Below are 21,217 nucleotides of genomic sequence, written 5' to 3'. Positions count from 1 at the left end.
TGGCCAGTGTTAGATTTCAATATCTAAACTGTGTGATAGAGAAACCCTTCCCAGGTGTCTTCCTTTTCAGTCAATTCACTGAAGAAAACAAGGCATGTAGATAAGGCAGGATCCAGTATGCCCCAGTAACAGTCTCCCTTCACCTTACATGTAAATGAAGTACTGCCTTTCTACACTGACTGTATAGAAGGACCTTAGGGTGCTAATCTGAGAAGTAGCATCTCCAGAACCAGTTATGTTACTTCTATTCCCCAGCATTTAGAATTTCATAAAATCATTGAATTGTCTGAGTTTTAAGGGACCCCTGAACTGTCATTTAGTCCAACTCCACTACAGTGAACAGGGACATCTACAACTAGACCAGTTTTATCAGAGCCCTGTGCAACCTGACCATGAATGTTTTTAGGGACAGGGTATATCCACCACTTCTCTGGGCAACCTCTTCCACTGCTTCACCACTCTTTTCATAAAAAACTTGCCTCTTACATCCAATCAAAATCTCCTCTCTTTTAGTTTGAAACCATTTCCCCTTCTCCTATTACAGCAGAATCTACTAACAAGACTTCCTCCTTCCTTCTTATAGCCCCCATTTTGATATTGAAAAGTCACCATCAGGTCTCCTCGGAGCCTTTGTTTGTCGGAACAACTCTAGCTCTCTTAGCCTGTCCTCACAAGATAGGTTTTCTTTTTCTTGAATAATTTTTGTGGCTTTCCTCAGGATGCACTCCAACAGGTTCATGTCTCTCCTGTACTAAGGATTCTACATCTGAACACAGTACTCCAGGTAAGGTCTCACCAGAACAGAGTAGAGGAACAGGATCACCTCCCTTGCCCTGCTGACTATGCTTCATTTGATGCAGCCCAGGATACAACTGACTTTCTGGCTAGTGATGGTGCACTGCTTACTCATGCCCAGCTTGTTATCCACCAGTTCATCCCAGCCTTTTTCACAAGGCCGTGCTCTATCCTTTTGTCTCTCAGTTTGTACTGATAGTGGAAGTTACTTCGACCCTAGTGCAAGACCTTCAACTTGGACTTGTTGAATCTCATAAGGTTCTCCTGGCACCACTGCCCAAGCCTGTCTAGGTCTCTATGGGTGGTATCCTGTCTCTCAGATACGCTCTCTGCACAACTGCGTGGTGTCATCCACAAACTTGCTGAGGGTGCACTCAATCCATCTATCAGTGTCACTGATAAAGATATTAAAAAGCATCAGTCCCAGTACTGACCCCTGAGGGATACTACTTGTCACTGATCTCCACCTGGACATTGAGCCATTGACCACCATTCTCTGGGTATGATTTCACAACCAGTTCCTCATCCATCAAACAGTCCATCCATAGAATCCATAGATCTTTCCAACTTGGAGAGAAGGATGCTGTGGAGTGTCATGTCAAAGATCTTACTAAGTCCAGATAGATGACATCCGTGGCTCCTGTCTGTTGTTGCAGTTACACCATCATAGATGGTCTCTAGGTTGGTCAGGTAGGTCTTACCCTGGGTGAAGCCATGCTCATCACCTTGCGTCACCTCCCCCTCTTCCATGTGCCTTAACATAGCTTCTAGGAAGATCTGCCCCATGATCTTCCCTGGCATAGAGGTGAGACTGACAGGTTGGTAGTTCCCTGGATCATCCTTTCTACCCTTCTTAGAAATGGGTGCAATACCGCCTTTTTTTCCAGTCACCATGGACTTCTTCAGGCAGCCATGACTTCTGAAATATCACTGTGAGTGGCTCGGAGCCTATAATGTCCAGTTGCCTCAGGGGCCGGTTATACGTCTCGTTGTCTCGTTGGGACCCATGATTCTCTACATTCCTAGACATTAGTTAAATGATTTTCAGTTTTTTTTTTTAATTTTGTTTGTTTGTTTGTTTGTTTATTTATTTTGCATGAGTCTGTATTCTCGATGAGGGCCTGTCTCTGGTTTGCAGAGCAATCCGATTGTACTAAGGCACAGCCAGGATTAACATTGTTGCTAATATTAATCTGATGGCTTCTGGGTTTATACTCACTGTAGCTGAGGAAAAATAATTTTCTTGATAAGAAGAGAATGATTATGAAAGAATTTGGCACTGTCAGTAAACATGATGAATATCTCTGAGATGGCACAGCAGTGCCTCCTTTTCCATACAGTGGAAGTGCAATGCAACCAAAGAATTTTTCTATGCTGAGATGATTTCCCTACAGCAGATGAAGGCAGTTTTGTGGATGGACTGGACTTCCAGTGAAGTGCAATTACAATTAGGAACTGGGCTTTGATGGAATGTTCATCTGTTCTATTGCAGACTTTTTTTTGCTCTAATGGTATTACCAAGATGATGATGGCATGGTTTAGATATAAACCAGAAAAAATACATGTATGTATATATATATATACAATCCTCTTCTAGTGTTCTTGAAATGTATTAGTGACACTGACAGAAAATTGTAGAGGAAAGAAAGATTTTTAGGATACAAACAAAAAGTGACTCAAGCCAATGATAAATGTCTTTTCACTTCTGCAAAGTGAACGCAATACTTCGCCATGATTCTATTTTTATTTTATGGCTTAAATATGCAGTGTCAGCCCTTACATAATGTTTTTAACTTTTTATTTTCACAATGGGAATTTCATGCCTCGTGTATAATTGAAATGTGTAAAATTACTGTGAAATCTTACTGAAGCATATGCTGAATTGAATATGTATAGTATTTTTATTTTTCTACTTAGAAAAAGAAAGAGAAACACTTAGTGCTATTATGAAACATTTAGGTTTCATACTAAAAATAGTATCCTCTGCTGTCTCTCCCTGAATTATGGAAGGTTATGAATGCAGTTATTATGACTTGAATTATAAAAAAACCTTAGCAATATATTTTAGAATACAGAATAGGTATTATCATGGTTTATATTACTAGCCAAACTGAATTACCAGTTTTTACTTTCTGACCTAACATTCAGGAGTCAACATGATCTTGGGTGTGTGTGCACAATGCCATAGCACAGATCATGAATGCCTTGGATGAAGAGCTGGCTGTACCTTCAAGTATGGCTGCAACTCAACACTCAACTGCTGTCAGCTCCTATTCTTTTTACATGGCTGCTGTGTCTGCATGGGATGCTGCATCTGCTGTTCATTGTGTTCTGGGGATGATGGCAGATTTCAGAGGGAAGCTGAGGACAGTGACAGTTTCAGGAGGACTAGCTGCAAAGTGTGGTATGTCAAAACAATTTGAAACGTAGGCAGGAGAGAAGTACTGCAAAGAAAATGATAGAGATAGATGACAATAAATGGGAGAAAACATCAGGCATGTCATTTGTGAAAGAGGTTGTAAAACATGAGAAGGTAGTACAGAAAGGAACAGAATAAAAAATTAGGTGTGAATATGGGAAACCAAATCTGTGTGCCTCCTATGTCACATCTTTCAGGAGAAAATACAGAATTCAATTAAGCATTTGCTTTGGTCTGCTTATTTTGGTTTCAGATGGCTGGCAAATAAGAAGCAATGTAAATTAAAATTTGATAGAAGTATTGGTAGGGTGATAAAAGACATATGAGGAGTAAATATGAAAGTTTTCAGGAAGTGCACTTCATTTGTGATGAGTTTTAACTGGAGAAAATAAATGATGAACTATGTTTCAGTTAGTCAGAAAAGGAATTGCAGAAATGTATGTAAAAGGCCAAAGGGTAAACCTTAGTCTAATTTGATTTGATTTAAGGATGAGAGCCCTTTGTAAAGTAAATGATTACTTCTGTGTCTCCGATTCCAGAATTTTTAAATGTATATTTCAGCTGTACACATTGTTTCCAAGTAAATTAGTTTTTCTAACTTGAAGATCACAGACATTTAAGTAATGTTTTATTCAGACTTCCTTATGCATACACAATAAGTTTCACATCTTTATTGTGCTAAAATGAGGACTGTTGTGCACTCTGAGCATGAGAGTAATGAAGTTCAGTGGTAGAGTCTGGAATGCATTCAGGTCACAAGGGGTAAGAATATGAAATCATAAAGTAAAAACAAGCAAGTTTTCACATTTCATTTATTGATAGTTCTGACTCATATGCCTGGTAACTCTGAGACTTATCTAGTTTTTTACTAGCTACACAACATGCTACCATTTAAGCTGAATGTAAGAAGATTTCGTATAAGATTAATAGAAATAAATCCTCTTTGATCCTTGTTTTATCAGAGGTGAAACATTTAATTCTGTGATCATAACTGATGGGAATATTTTTATGTTAGTTCCAATGCATTTTTTTTAACCATTTTTGTATGTTTTTCAGGAATATTTCACTGCACACCTGAAGCACTAAGAACAAATGCAGTAAATAATGTAGGAATACAGATAACATATAACCCCCTCCTTTTTATTGTTTTAATTATTTCAAAGTCATAGTAGATACATCAACTGCATTATCTTAATGTGTGCAGATTGTCTTTTTTTTTTTTTTTCAAGTACTTAGAATCTCTTAATACCAGAGTGATTTTTAATTTCAAAGCTATTTTTAACTAGTCATTGTGAAACAAATCCAGGAACTCAAGTCCTTGAGATTTCCACACTTACTCATACTTTGGAGAGAAATCTAGATTATCTAGATATATTGCAGCACTGGGCCACCATCAACAGCATGAAGTTCATCAAAGGAAAACAGTGGGTACTGCACCTGGGATGAAGTAATATTGGACACTGGTATAGACTGGGAGACAAGGGGCTAGGGAGCAACTCAGCAGAATAAGATCTGAAGGTGCTGCTGACAGTAGTCTCAGCATGAGTCAGCTGTGTGCCCTGTCAGAGGAGAAGATAAGTCACATTTTGGGATACATTAAATATAGCACAGCCAGACAGTAAAAATAAATGATTCTCCTGCTACATTTAGCATTGATGCAGCCTCAGTTTGAATATTGCATGCATCTCTGGTCTCCACAGTGTAAAAAGGATGTTGAGACAACTGAAAGTAGGCAACAAAACTGTAATAAAGGCTGCAAGGCATGTCCTATGAGGAGAGACTGAGGACACCAGGGAGAATCTCCATTCTCTACTGGATGAGGCTGGCAATGTAACCACTGAGGATAAGGAAAAGGCAGAGGTTCTGAATGCCTTCTTTACATCTGTCTTTAAAAGACAGACTGGTTATCCTCAGGTTTCTCTACTCCCTGACCTGGCAGCCTTGGCTGGGGAGCAGACTAAACCCCTCACAATTCAGGAGGAAACAGTCAGAGACCTGCTACTCCAACTGGACTGCCACAAGTCCATGGGACTGGATGAGATTCACCCAAGAGTGCTGAGGGAACTGGCAGAGGTGATAGCCGAGCCGCTTTCCATCATCTATCAACGCTCCTTGTTGACGGGTGAGGTCCCAGAAGAATGGAGGCATGCCATTGTGACTCCCATCTACAAGAAGGGCTGCAGGGAGGATCTGGGGAACTACAGGCCTGCTAGCCTGACCTCGGTGCTGGGGAAGATTACGGAGCAGATTGTCTTGAGGGAGATCACCTGGCATGTGAGGGACAACTAGGGGATCAGGCCTAGCCAGCATGGGTTCACGAAGGGCAGGTCCTGCTTGACCAACCTGATCTCCTTCTATGATCCAGTGACCCGTCTGGTGGATGAGGGAAAGGCTGTTGATATAGTCTACCTAGACTTCAGCAAAGCCTTTGACACTGCCTCCCACAGTATTCTCCTGCAGAAGCTGGCAGATAGTGGCTTGGACAGGTACAATCTGGGCTGGGTAAGGAACTGGCTGGAGGGCCGGGCCCAGAGAGTGGTAGTGAATGGAGTTAAATCCAGCTGGTGACCAGTCACGAGTGGTGTTCACCAGGGGTCCGTGCTGGGGCCTATCCTCTTTAATATCTTTATTGATGACCTTCATGAGGGTATTGAGTGCACCCTCAGTAAGTTTGCAGATGACACCAAGCTGGCTGGAAGTGTTGATCTGCCTGAGGGTAGCGAGGCCCTACAGAGGGATCTGGATGGGTTGGATAGCTGGGCTGAAACCAATGGGATGGGATTCAACAAGACCAAATGCCGAGTCCTGTACTTTGGATGCAATAACCCCAGGCAACGCTACAGTCTTGGGGCAGAGTGGCTGGAAGACTGTGTAGAGGAAATGGACCTGGGGGTGTTGACTGACGCTAGACTGAACATGAGCCAGCAGTCAGCTGCGTCAGGGAAGATTCAGGCTGGACGTTAGGAAATACTACTTCTCTGAAAGGGTGGTCAGGCACTGGAATGGGCTGCCCAGAGAGGTGGTGGAGTCACCAACCCTGGTGGTGTTCAAAGAGTGTTTGGATGTTGTGTTAAGGGACATGGTTTAGCAGGAACCATTGATGAAGGGAGGATGGTTGGACTGGATGATCCTGTGGGTCTTTTCCAACCTTGGCGATTCTATGATTCTATGACACTTGGGTTTTCTAGTTTGGAGAAAAGGAGACTAAGCAGTGGCTTCATAGCTCTCTGCAACTTCTTTAGGGGAACTGGAGAAGAACGTGTTGGTCTCTTCCTGGTAACTGAGGACAGGATGCATGGGAGTGGCGCAAAACTGTGGCAGAAGAAGCTCAAGCTGGACATTAGGAAAAGTGTATTTACTGTGAGAATGGTCAAACCTTGGAACAGGCTTCTTTGAGAGGTTGTTGATGCCCTATGCTTGTCAGTATTCAAGAGGCATTTAGATAATGCCTTCTATAACATGCTTTAACTTTTGGTTGAATTTTGCCTGAATTTGTGAGACAGTTGAAATTATTCTAGTCTAGTCTAGTCTATTCTGTTCTATTCTATTCCGTTCCGCTCCTCTGACAACATGAAAAAAAAAAAAAATTCTGAGTCAGTATTTTGTATGAAAGCCTGGGGCTTGAACACTGTTAAATTGTGTTAGCAATATTAACTGCTAAATCACTATATAACATTTTACAACAATTTGTAACAAATTTTTATTTTATTATTAGGAGCTGAAGGATAAAGTAAACCACAAGTAGAGCCCAATGTCTAGCTCTAATTGACTGACAATCAAATACAAAATCTTACTGGATTTATATGCAACAGTAAGTAGAGTACACAGTAATATTTTTAAAGTTACAGTTATTCATTGAGACATGCCTAAGCATACATTAACAGAATACTCCAACGTATTACTCTTTTCATAAGCCTACTTTTCTGCAGCATTTAAAGTGTAGCTTCATTTTAACTTGCTATCAGATGTGTTGATTCAATGCAAGTAATCTATTATTTCAACAGAGCAGTGTCTGACTCTCCACAGACAATGCATAAAATTTTATAAGAGCACGGCAATGCCATGATACCAAAAGTCTCAAACAGATCACTGGAGTATTGTGCAGATAAAAGAAATGATGTCTTATTTTCTTTTTAAAGTATTGATATCTAAATTGTTGAACAAGAATCAGAAGAATTTCACTTCTAGGATATTACTTCTTTAATCTTCAGATGAATGAAAGGTGAATGAAAGAACTAAAGAAGTCAGTGAGTTCTTAAGATCAGAACTTGAAGTTAAAAATGAAGGACTAAAGGGGAGTCATGGAACATACTGCATGGTACTGCTTCAGATAAAAGCAATTTGTCCACCTTTGAATAAGTGCCAGACAGTGTTGCATTGTATTATGAAAAGGTGATTGAAAGATTCTGATGAAACAGATTTTTTACTGGTATCTGAAACTTAGTTAGAACTGAATCTTTCAGTTGGAGCATGTTAATTTTATTTCATTTGATTTATTTTATTTTTATTTTATCTTTTTATTTTATCTATTTTATTTTTATTTTTTATTTTTTATTTTTATTTTTATTTTTTTTCCCTAACAAGGGTATTGTTTTGGTTTCTGTATTTCCTACATGCAGGGCTTAGCTTCCACTACTGGAATCTGCATGTGTATTAAAGAACTAGGTTTGCTGGTAAAAAAAATGGGACTTATCTGGTAAGGTATCAGATAATGACGTTGAAATCTATCCTAAAATTTGGGTTCATAAGGTTTCATAGCAGGTGTTTTATGGTCTCTTCTGGAGAGTAAGATTATTGGACTCTGACACAGGGTGCTGCCATTTATTATGTTAATCTAAAGTGCAAAAAAACCTCATTTTAGTGTTAGGCAAAATAATATAAATTTATCTGTCTAAAAGTCAAAAGCCTACATTAGTCATCAAGATACTCTCTAGAGCTGGTGGAAGGGAATAAACACCTGAAAAGTTATTTAGTCCCATGTATTTTAGATATCAGAGCTATGATGGACTGAATCATTCTTGAGGTAACCTCTCACTGCAGTGATTGTGAAAAACCTAAATAATAATCTACAGGCAGAAAAAAAACCCAACTTTGAAATGGGTATATAATATTAAATTAATTCAAAGAATTTTTAGTTTGCTGTACTGATATTTAAACTATATTTTTCTCTTTTTTTGGTGTAAAAAGGACACTATTATTTGTTGTAATTCTATTTATATTTGTCTGAAGCATATGAAAAAAAATATTTACGTGACTTAGTATAACTGAGGTATAACTTAGAATAGCTTGAATCTTTTTCAGTTCTCTCCCAAGACAAATTTTGTACTAGGATAACCACAAAATTGCATAGGAGCATTCTGAAATCAAAACAGACAAGGAAAATGGTAAAAATGTACTTCAGCAAGAATGGCAGAATGGCAGTATGCTATATTATGAAATATGATAAAATGATGTGTATTTGTATAGAAAACAAAATTATATCTCTATATATTTTTCTGTTATACTCTATTATTGTCACTTTTAAACTAGAATGTAGCATGATTTGACTGCTCTTAGAATAAACTAGCTGTTAACTAAATGGGCCTAAGTGTACCTTTAAATAACAAAATCATCATGTCTGAATGAAGAATTCTAATTTTAAGAATAAAATATGAAAACTATTTCCTTAATGTACATTTAAAATAAACTCACAGATTATATAGTATGTTTCAGTTTTACTAAAAATGGTATTTTAAAATGCTATCTTTTAGGTATAAATATCTTGTATATACTTTTTCTGCATAAATCTGAATAAAAAGTTATGTGCAATAATAATTCTGGTAGGCTAGACTATTTGTTATTTATACGTATCATAGAATCATGTAATGCAGTTCTGTACTTATGCGATGGTTTAATGTGACTTGTGTCTTTTACATTTAACGATAGCTGAGATGGATGATTCTTGAGTCTGTTGTTTGATAAAGGATCAATAATTCAGCATTAGATACTTGAGATACATTTTCCATTCTATTTCCTGTGCTCTTAGGTGTGATGGTACTAAGCACACAGAATTCTAAATGTATTTTTCTTGAGTCATCAGCAGTTACACAGCAAAGAAAAATCTGCAGAGCAGCTTCTCTAGCTTTTGCAGTTTAGTGATGTTGCTTAAGAGGTATAAAAGGTGCCCCATCTTTTTCATAATGCAGAGACAGATGTCCAAGGTAGGATCCCTTGAAGTCTGGGTAGGGTCTTCTACTGCATGTTGAGACTATTTAATTAATGTAGATGAAGAACTCTGCACTGTTAATAGGTATTTGGTGGCAGAATATTTTGAGTCACATTCTGATTCATATTAGGTTGAAGTAACCCTAGGATTCTGAGTTAAGAATGGAGAATAGCTGATGTATATTGTGCAATAACTTTTGTGGGGTTGGGTTATCTTCAGGTCAATTTTTGATTTGATTTGCCTGACAAAGTGTAAACAAGCTCTGAACACAGCCACTTCTACGCTTATTTCCAGTCTTTGAATGTTGTTTCAACTTTGTGTACTGTTGCTTCACCTCCTTTAGGTAGCAGACTACCTCTTTAATGTAGACTTACCTGTTTGATTACAAACTCTTTACTTTCCTTTACTTCACTTGTTGACCAGTGAGGTAGTTTTGGCCTTCCACCACTCTCCTTATTTATCAGTATTAACTGATCAACTTGGATCCTGCTTTTCAGTCTGTTCCTGAAAAAAACAATATCCTTGTGGTTTTCGTATCTGCTAATTTCAGTTATATTTTTTGCAAAGAAGCAGTAGATAGGATAGAGGAAGGGAGAAAAGAAATCGTGAATGTACTTTGCTCTGTGACGCTTTTCCTTCCCCAAGAAATCCAACTTTTCAGACAAATGATCCTCTCTAACGTGTTACTAATTCTAAAGAATAAATAATAAAGGCATTGCATAATTGTAAGGTGTAAAATACATCATAGTAACATTTGTTTTGCAGCACAGAAAATTGCTTTGTCTCTAGAACTCAAAATAAAATTTCAACAGAGACAATGAGCCCATCCTCACTGAATACTTTATCTGCTCAAATGTGTAAACGACTGGGAATAAAAATAGGAAAATATCATAAATCAGAAAATAACATCAAAAAATTTTGTTTACCTGACATGACTAATTCTCAAGTATTTTTTAAAAATCTAATTCATGTGTTTTGATCATTAATATTAAAATACTAAATTATTTAGTTTGTATGTACTCATTTTCAAGTGAAAAATTCTCCCATTTATGAATTTTTCTGTCGTTCAAAATAGTTCATTCCATATATGTTCAATACATCTGTAAAAATGTCCTCCATGTTTAACTATATGACAGTTTTTCTGAAACAGTAATTTTGTTACACTGTATTTTTACGTCCTATTGAAGATTTCCGCTGTCCAAGCTGATGCTATCTATTTCTTACTTTAGATACATATCTGTGGTGTGCTGCACGTAATTAAATATGCGGTATTCCTATCTCTAACAAGGAAGTGTAAAAATGTTAGGAATCAAATCTCAGTGTGATGAAAAATTTCCTTTGATAGTCTGTTTTTCCATTTGCAAGAAAACCTTACCCTCTATATGGGACAAGTTTGATTTTTTTTTTTTTTTTAATTTGGTCTCTTTTTTTTCACGTTTCTTTTTTTTGCGTCAGAAACAGTGTGGCCAGCAGGAACAGGGAAGTAATTGTCCCCCTGTACTCAGCACTGGTGAGGCTGCACCTTGAGTACTGTGTCCAGTTTTGGGCCCCTCACTGCAAGAAAGACATTGAGGTCCTGGAGCGTGTTCAGAGAAGGGCAACAAAGCTGGTGAGGGGTCTGGAGCAGAGGCCTTTTGAAGAGCGATTGAGGGAGCTGAGATTGCTCACTCTAGAGAAGAGGAGGCTCAGGGGAGACGTTATTGCTCTCTATAACTACCTGAAGGGAGGTTGTAGTGAGCTGGGGGTTGGCCTCTTCTCTCGGGTGACTAGTGATAGCACTAGAGGGAATGGCTTCAAGCTGTGCCAGGGGAGATTCAGGTTGGATGTTAGGAAATACTACTTCTCTGAAAGGGTGGTCAGGCACTGGAATGGGCTGCCCAGAGAAGTGGTGGAGTCACCGAGCCTGGTGGTGTTCAAGGAATGTTCGGTCGTGTTGAGGGACATGGTTTAGTGAGAACCATTGGCAATGGGTGGATGGTTGGACTGGATGATCCTGTGGATCTTTTCCAACCTTGGTGACTCCATGATTCTGTGATTATCATCTTGTTAGCTCAGTTTTATTTTGAACACTCTTCTCTTTCTCCTTACAGCAGAGGTTCTGCTTTTCTGCTCTCTTATCTGCAGCATCGCTCACCAGACCGTTACCCTAACAAGGGCTTACTGGAAGCTGTAGTGTGATGCAATAGTAATGGTTATTATTATTCACTTAGCTTACTCATGAAGAATGAAGTAGGTTTCCTGTACAAGGCTGGAGAGTGGTGTGTCTGTAGTACTCAAGTTCTTTGACAATTAAAGTCTTTCCTGCAGGGCTAATATAAATACCCAACTGCTATTAGGATTAAGTAGATAAAATTTTTACTTACCCTTTTGAGCATTATAGGTTGGTTAAAACCACTTATTTGACATTTCAATCATGGGAACTGTGAATGTTAATCATCAAAACAGTAGCCAATATGTTTGCTTAGGCAGAAGAAAACTGGAAGTTCTCCCTCACTGTCTCACTCTTTGCATGTTTTATGCTCAGTCTTGACTTTAAAATGGACCAGTGGTTCTTAAGAGCAGAGATAAAATGTTCTCTGTCATGGAGGGTGCTTAAAACATGGCCTTTATGGTGCTTAAATCATGGTACAGAAACATGGCCTTTCCGCATCATGCAATTTTCATAAATGGCTGTCCCTAGTGACTTTATTTCAGCTGAAGGCATTGAGAGAATGGCTAAATGAGCTTTATTTTCCGCTGTTTGTTGGTCTGGATAAATAACATTGTAGCCTTTTTCTCTGAAGCTAATACAGAACCCAGATCTCTCACATGCTCAAGAAAATGCTGCAGTCACAAGTCTCTCATATAAAATATGTCACTGGCATCACTTCCTTTCACATTTTTGAATGACAGTGGTACAGGTGAATGTGGTTTGTGCCAAATTCAATGACATACTGTGTACTGGTGTGTGTGAGCGTCCAAAGACACTGGGAGTCTTCAGGACATGTTGGTATAAGGAAGTCTGTTCTCTGAAACATTTGCTTATTTGTAAGATCCTATGATGGTCAGCTTGTCCAAAATGATAACATTTTGGACTTGCGTGGAAATTCTGATTCTTAAGGAAAAACTTGAGTAATATAGTCTTATCCTAATATAGATGACTTGAGTTAGACAAATCATACCATAAAAGCACCTGTTCTTTATCATCATAGAATGATAGACTTATAGAATCATAGAATAGCCTGGGTTGAAAAGCACCACAATGATCGTCAAGTTTCAACCCCCCTGCTATGGACAGGGTTGCCAACCACTAGACCAGGCTGCCCAAGGCCACATCCAGCCTGGCCTTGAATGCCTCCAGAGATAGGGCATCCACAACTTCCTTGGGCAACCTGTTCCAGTGTGTCACCACCCTCTGTGTGAAAAGCTTTCTCCTGATATTTAACCTAAACCTCCCCAGTCTCAGTTTAAGACCATTCCCCCTCGTCCTATCACTATCAACCCTCGTAAACAGCTGTTCCCCTTCCTGTTTATATGCTCCCTTCAAGTACTGGAAGGCTGCAATGAAGTCTCCCCAGAGCCTTCTCTTCTCCAAGCTAAACAAGCCCAGTTCCCTCAACCTCTCCTCACAGGAGAGGTGCTCCAGACCTCTGATCATCTTAGTGACCGTCCTCTGGATCCACTCCAAGAGCTCCACATCATTCTTGTACTGGGGGTCCCAGGCCTGGACACAATACTCCAGATGGGGCCTCACAAGAGCCAAGTAGAGGGGCACAATCACCTCCCTCTCCCTGCTGGCTACTCCTTTTTTAATGAAGCCCAGAACACAGTTGGCCTTCCGGGCTGCAAGCACACACTGCTGGCTCATGTCCAGCTTCTCATCTACCAGGACCCCCAAGTCCTTCTCTGCAGGGCTGCTCTCAAAGAGATCTTCCCCTAGTTTGTATAAATACCTGGGATTGCCCCGACCCAAGTGTAGCACCCTGCACTTGGCCTTATTAAACCTCACTAGATTTTCATGGGCCCACTTCTCCAGCCTGTCCAGGTCCCTCTGGATGGCTTCCCTTCCTTCCAGTGTATTGACTGCACCGCTCAGCTTGGTGTCATCCACAAACTTGCTGAGGGTGCACTTGATGCCATCTTCTATGTCATTGATAAAGACATTGAAGAGCACTGGTCCCAAGACCACCCTCTGAGGGACACTGCTTGTGAGCGGCCTCCACCCTGACACAGACCCATTGATCACAGCCCTTTGGCTGCATCCAGCCAGCCAATTCCTAATCCACTGAACAGTCCATCCTTCAAATCCACACTTCTCCAGTTTAGAGAGAAAGATGTGGTGAGGGACCATGTCAAAGGCCTTGCAGAAGTCCAGGAAGGCTGTCAAGCTGATAGGTTTAGACAGAGATGTACACTTGGTAAGTAGGAGAAATCCCATGCTTGGTAGCCACTAAATGTCTTTTGGGATTCTTGATCACATGAATTAACAGTCCAAGAGCTGAATGATACTTGAATAGTTTTAAGTGATAACTTGGAGTATGAGCTTGGAAGTAGATACTAGACTCTCTGTGTTAGAACGACAGTTGTTGAATTTGATTCATCCTCACAGAAATTGGGCAAAAATGAATATCATACCCCATGCAAAGACTCCACATGGCCAAATAGCTAAACATCTGGAAATAATGCGGGTGTGCGCAGATTCTAGAAGTAGTCTATGTTTTCTCTGAATAAGACAGATTTCAAAAGCTCAACAAAAGTAGTTTAAAATGAGGACACATAAAGTTGTTTCAGCACTTTCTTGAAAATGAATTATTTGATCTAGTGTTATCTACTTTTCTTCAGAAGAATCTATGTATAGGGGTATGCAACCACCAATAATTGGATGCTGCCCATTGATTTGTGGTGCATGCTAATTTACCTGAAATTTAAATGATTCTATTTCCTTGTTTACGTGGCAGTTTAATTTTTTCATATAGATTAATCATAATTCAGTGATGCTCATCTGATAGGATAATTTAGTAAATGTTCAAAATTTAGTTATGGTTCTGGCTCCTAGAAAACCAGCCCCTACACTTATTTTAGCAAAAGCATAATTCCAAATTAAGTAGGTCAATTTTGAGCCTTGAACTGGTGATACAACTAACATTAAATCTATGCAAAATGAAAATATATTTGGTCTATGCTGTCTGATTCTTAGTGTGATTCTTGGATTGCTCCAACAAGTCTTCTATAACTGTCAACTGCATTAGAAAGGGTCAATCTTATATGATGTAGAGCAATTCAGTGCCCTATAGTCCTGACCTTGTTAATTCAGAAGCAAAAATCTAGCTTCTGACTCTACAGATGGTACTGACTGGCTTAACTAAGTTATCTCTTAAATCAATTTTCATTAAATTTGTAGTTGGTTGGACCAACCTGATATCATCTCTTTTTGTTCCTTCAACAAAAGAACGACACTTGGAATTTTCTTGACAGTTCAGAAAGTATGCTATCTGTCATTTTTTTTACTATTTTTGGTTGAGTCATTTATATCTGTTTAAAAGGCTTATTCATAGTGTGAGTTTTCATGTTTTTACTGGGTTTTTATTATCAAGTTATGAGGATTTATTTGACAGTTTTCAAATCTACAGCCAATTGAATGTGATTTATTTCAATATCTCAGCTTCACTTTCATGACTTTGTGGTAATTCTTACTGACTTTTGATGTAACTAGTCCTTGACAATTGCAAAACTGTACAATAGTCTATAAGAAGTATGTAGCAGTAGAAAACTTAACCATTGTGATTCAGGGCTTCCTGTTTGTGCCCAGTTTGTTCACTATAGGAAGTCACAAAACTGCAACATGATAAATATTTCAGAAATACTTACAAAAGCCATTTGCTAAAAGTTTTGCTTGATTAGGTAACATAGTACAGACTCTTGGCATAAATGACTGATAGAGTTTCAAGTTTTTAATTTAAAATTTCACTGTGCTCTGTTTTACCCCAAATTTTCTTGATAAAGAGTGATGTTTGAGACAACTGCATCAACTGTGACATTAATGCAAACTCTGTATGACTCCTTCTGAAAGGTATACCAGATTGCTCTGGAATAGTGCAAAATCAGACAACAGTAACAGACTTGAGAGTGCCCAGTACTTTCAGACTGAAAGCAGAGAAAAAGTGAATGGAGGAATGGAGTCTCTTTGAATATTGATACTTCTAATCCAAATAAACATTTTTTTTTTTTCTCAGAAGTGTTAAGTATTTTGAGACTGGCAATATGAAAACTGAATGTAAGATTTTGAGGACACATTCCACATTGCTCTGTTTACTTTTTATTACTTTGGGAATTCTTAAATTTTTCATCGTTGGCTATCTACAGGTAAGGAGTTTACTTGACTTTCAGAAGTATGAAGCTGTTGGATTGATATACATCACTGGGCAACATATGGAGTTCGGGAAACCAACTGAAAAAGTTCCTAATTGAAGTTCTGTAATAAACACTGGGGTCAGGTAGGAGAATACACAGAATTTTAACAACCTACTAAACGAAGAAACCAAAAAAACACAAACCATCACTACTTGTGGTTATCATTTATACTCCAAGAAATACAAATAGTAATATAGCACTATTTGTTCTACCTTATTTTAAAAGTATCTATATCTGTATCTATATCTGTAACTGAATTATGCCCAACCTTTCTCTTCGGTGCATATTTTAGTGTTGAAAACTGGACACAGTAGTGTTAGGATAATGTACATAAATATGTTAAGGTATACAATGAGGAAATTCTGTCAGCAGGCCCTTCATGTCTTGGCAGTCACAGGTAAGTCAGTAACAGCAGAACAAGGACACTTCAGCTTCTCATTTCTGCAAACTCAGTTACAAAGCAGTGAATATTTTAACAGGTCACTGTATAGTGTTGGAACCAGTTCAGTGTACTGGTCAATAAGGCATAACTTCAATTTATCAACAATGTGATCTCTGACAAATGTGTCACGAAGTCCACATGATGGTAGAAAATTCAATATAATTTTAGAGGGGGGCTGTGGTGTTGCAAAACTTGGTGATAAAATTTCTGTCATTGAAATTACTCTCTTCAGGGTAGTCAGATTGGAGCAGAACTAGAGCTTCAAAGAATTGAGGTAGTAGATTATAGTAAAAAATGCTGGAAACTCTTCTTACTATATATATTCCTAGAGGAACTTTGGCATGCCTGCTCGTGACTATGGTAATGCAAGCATTCTGGTTAGAAATATGTTTTTTCTTGTGTGTGCACATGAAAGAATTATAACCAAGATCTCTCTCTTATATCAAGCTATAAGTGCATAGTACTACATAACTTATCTTTCTCCAGTTTATCTATTGAATTTTGTTCAGTCTTGACGGATGTAACTGCCTCTGCCTAGGGAGTCGGTAGTACATAACAATAGCCATGCAGCTACTACAGTATTACCTTGACAGGTAAGAAATGATTTGGGGTTCTAAAATAGGAGAAACTTGATCCTGATTCACACAGAATCAGTAAAAATTAAGAAAAAAATAAGTTAAAGTATGAGAGCTGCTCCAAAAATAATGACTCTTATTTTATTATGTTGGTCCACGAAGCCAGATGCAGATGTTGGAGGTTGCAGAAAAGTTTGCATCAATTGACATTCATTGATGCTTGCTGAACATTTATGGAAACCAAGCAGTGGGTGTTAGCACAATGAGGTGGGTAATATGTTTCAGCAGTTGTGACCACAATGTGAAAGATGAGCCACATTCTGGATGGCCATGCAAATTTTTACAAGTGTGGCACCCAGGCTCTTGTTCATCACTGATGACAATGCATAGCTGATAGCACTGACTATATTGAAAAACAGTGTTTTGCAGTTGAGAATTTTCTCTATCACATAGTGTTTTATTGAACTCTTTGTAGCTGTTGTCATTTCCATGGAAATAAAGAGGAGGCATTACATTCAAAGTGACCTATGTAACTGGATGCATTAGTTTACTTCTCATTTTGCATCTTGTTGCTACAAACAGACATAAAAATTCTCAGAGAATACAGGTACAATAATTAAATCAGATTTTATGAGTTCTTTTGTGACTTACAAGGAAGACAAATATATTTATAAGCTCACCTATTTTCCACCTAAGATAAAAAAGAGTAAAGTCATGGCAGCCAGCCTTGCTCATACTTGTAAAAGTTATACATTTGAGCTGAGCTTGAAAGAAATTAAAAGGTGTAGAACTAAACCCCTTTCTCTCTCAGAAGTACACATTTTAAAACAAAGAATGGACTGAGTATTTCAAATGCACAGAAGCACCCTATCTTACTTGATATTATTAAGTTAAGCACCAGTTTACAGTTCATCTGTAACTGAGATGGAGTGACTATTTTCTCTTCTGCTTCAGGCATTTATATGTGTATAGGTATGTTTTAGAAAGTTGAGTATATTTTCATTAAAAATTTACAAAAACAAAGTAGATTTTTGATACTTATTCAGTGCTGTAGGTGACAGCTAATGACTGCAATGCAAAAAACCCTTTTATTTCTTAGTTTAATACCATGAAGATGATGCAGAGAGCTTTGCTGGACCTTGCTTTAATGTATCGCTTCTGATTTTCATGGATAAGTGGGATATAAAATCTTTGGCTCATAAGGTGCACAGATGTAACTTATGTGTCAGTGCTCTAATATTTTGTTTTTAATATCCTGAAACAAAAGAATACCTAAAGTATTATCAAACCTCTTATAGTGCTGCGGATACAGTGTTTCTGGAAACTGCAAATGTTCCTGGCTGAATGCAGCAAAAAATTTGTTAGCTTAGGTTTTGTGACAAAATCTGCAAAATTCTATGTACTTTAAATGGTGACTAGGCTTAGCTGTGATGCAATTAGAGCTACTACAGCTGTTTTATAATGCTTGTAATGATTCGATATTCAGCTTACAGTTTTTAATCTGTTTTAATTAAATACCTTCCCTGTTTCTAAATTTAAGCTGACTACCATATCTCAGCAGCAGTGTCTCTGTCCATGAAGGCCTCCTCCTCATTAATACACATCAAATACTCTCAATGAAGTTTTTACTTTGCTCATCTTCACAGACACTGGTATTATGGGAAAGGTGGAGTGGTGGTAGCGTCACTATATTCTCTATCAGTAAAAGCTTGGCTCGTCTCACTTCTGTCCTCTGCATAGTACCCAGCATTTTTGCCCTTCTGCCTGATTATCTCCAACACTCACAGTACTTTAAACAATTAATACAAGGCAGGTTTTGAGAGAATAGATCATTGGCCAAGATTATACTGTTATGATATGTATGGCCTATAATTGCCTGATTGTATCAATATGAAAGGCAATTAATACATAAAGCATAATATTTTTAAATTGAATTTTCCATAAATTGTATTTATCAGAAGTTTTGATAAGGAATATGTTACAAAGATGGGCTGGAGATAGGAAAAAGTGAAGATGAGAATGAAACATCTAAAAAAATATATATGAGAAAAATGAAATACCAAGCTGGATGTTTGGGAGTGAAAAATCATGACCTGGTAAAATTAATTTTCATAGTAGTGCTATTTTTCCATGTTATCTTTGCAGACATACAAATGTATAAATACAAATACAAGTACTTTTTTTTCAAGAAAAAGCCAACAAATAATGCTCTTGAGTATGAAACCTTAAGAGGTGATAGCACTAGTCCTCTTAAATGTCAAGGTCAGTTATTTTTGTCAATTTAATACAAAGTGGGGAAGTGTCCACAGGAATGGAGTCTTTAGCACTGTGTTGTGAGAAACCCCTAACATGCTTGCAGGTAACAGCTGTGAAGAATCACAGAATCATAACATGGCCTGGGTTGAATAGGACCATGATGATCATCCAGTTTCAACTCCCCTTCTAAGAGCAGGGTCACCAACCTCTGGACCAGGCTGCCCAGAGAACTCCAGCTACAGCTAAAGGCTGTAATAATTTCATATTATCAAGATTTTTTATAATTTCAGTGGAAATGACATCAAACTGTAGTTTACTCTCCTGCATGTTACCTAATGGTTTGCTTAGATAGATGATGGTAAGCAGGTGCAGCTGTTTGAGTTATACAGCCACACCGTTTAATAAATTCTTGTCTAATCATGCTTTGGGAGTGTTTTAATTTTTTAGTGAACCAAATTCACACACTTTGAGAAACAATATGAGTACATATTATGCAATTGTTAGAGTGACATAGTGTGTAGCCTGTACTTCTCACTATCAAATTTACACTGTAGAGTGTTAAGATTGACTAATGATTATGCAGATGTTCTCCTGCCATGCCTGGGCTTGGCAGCTCTCCAGCTGTCGTCTGCTTGTTTGCGTCTTATTGGAGCCAACGGTTAATTTTCACGTGTATTCTTTATTTTTCAGGTTTGTATAGGCTGTGTATGACCTTCCTTTTTAAATAATGGGTGACAGCCAGATTTGGAGCACGAGTTTATATTTTCCTGGTGTCCATATCATTGCTTCTAACAATATTCAAATGTACTATAAATTCTTGTGCCTCTATATAACCTTCTGTGAGAAGTGTTTTTAGACCACTGGACTACTTTGCTCATTGGGGTAAGAAGTTTTAGTAAAATAGAATGAGGAGATCACTTGAGAAGAAGGAGAGATAATGATCTAGCAGTGTCCAAAAGAAGTGTGATATCCAAACATTTACCATTTGTGTTGCCTCCTCATATTAAAGAGGAATGATATGGATTTTTTTTCTGTGAAGAACTCTGTCAAGATTGTCTTTTATTGTGCACAAAATGTCTCTCTTAAGAGGAAACCGAGTTGTAGGAGACATCAAAAAGGCTTCAGCTGTCTCTATGCAAGTTCACTTATGCCCAGCAGTGGTGTGAATACTGATATACAATGGCCTATACAGTTACTACATATGTTCTGAGTGAAAATTTCAATGTAGTTAAAGATTACCCTGGCAGAAAATGACCAGGAGTGGTCTGGGGGAGAGCAGCGGCCAAAGGGTGTTCTTAGCTCTTAACTTGGAACAAAAGTATGTGGTTTGGTGATGTAAAAGGGCTTTAGGTGTATGAATGCACGACATGCCAGGATGGCTGCCATAGCAAGAAATTTCTGATTTTATTTGCTGTTAGAGGTGTGACATTTGAGTCTTTTCTTGTATCATTAGAAAAATTCTGATGAAAAAAGAATACCTTTTGTGAGCTAAACTATCTGACAGGAGTCTGAAGGAATTTAGAAGGTGATGATGTGGTGATACAGTTTGCAGCGGTGAAGCAGGTTTGCCTCAGCAGACACAGTTTGTTGTGACATATGGTGAATTGCAGAGGTATTCAGAAATATCTTTGAGAAAATTTGGTTTGTTTTAAAAAGAAAATCATTGTTTATTTCAGGATAAATGATGGTTGAATATTGCCATTTTGTGCAGTTAGAAAGTGGTTCAAGTTTTTATCCCCTCAAATAATATGCTTGAAATACTAATGGAAGCAAAGGGATTGATTCAAAAGCATGTTTTCTCTACGAATTTTTATGGTCCCTGCCTCTAGCCAGATTAATTCCTTCCAAAACATTTCTTTGTCATTATAATTTCTTATACAATTCCCATCCTGCTATGCTTGTGACGCCTTCTCTCTTCCATGTGTCCAAGTTGCAATGTACTATTAACATAATTGGATTTGTTACTGTAAAAACAAAATACCATCCACATTAATATTCTTCCATGCTTGGTTAGTGTTCTGGCTTAAATTATAGACTTAATAAAATTTCTGAGAAATGTTTCATAGCTGTGTATCAGAGGTGTTTAAAATATGCATCTAGTATTTTTTTTACCATAGTGTCTATTGCACAGCATT

This window comes from Gallus gallus, chromosome 1, assembly GCF_016699485.2.
Source record: "Gallus gallus isolate bGalGal1 chromosome 1, bGalGal1.mat.broiler.GRCg7b, whole genome shotgun sequence".
Classification (NCBI taxonomy): Eukaryota; Metazoa; Chordata; class Aves; order Galliformes; family Phasianidae; genus Gallus; species Gallus gallus.
The sequence above is the reverse complement of the archived record's forward strand: the minus strand, read 5'-3'. Positions refer to the sequence as shown.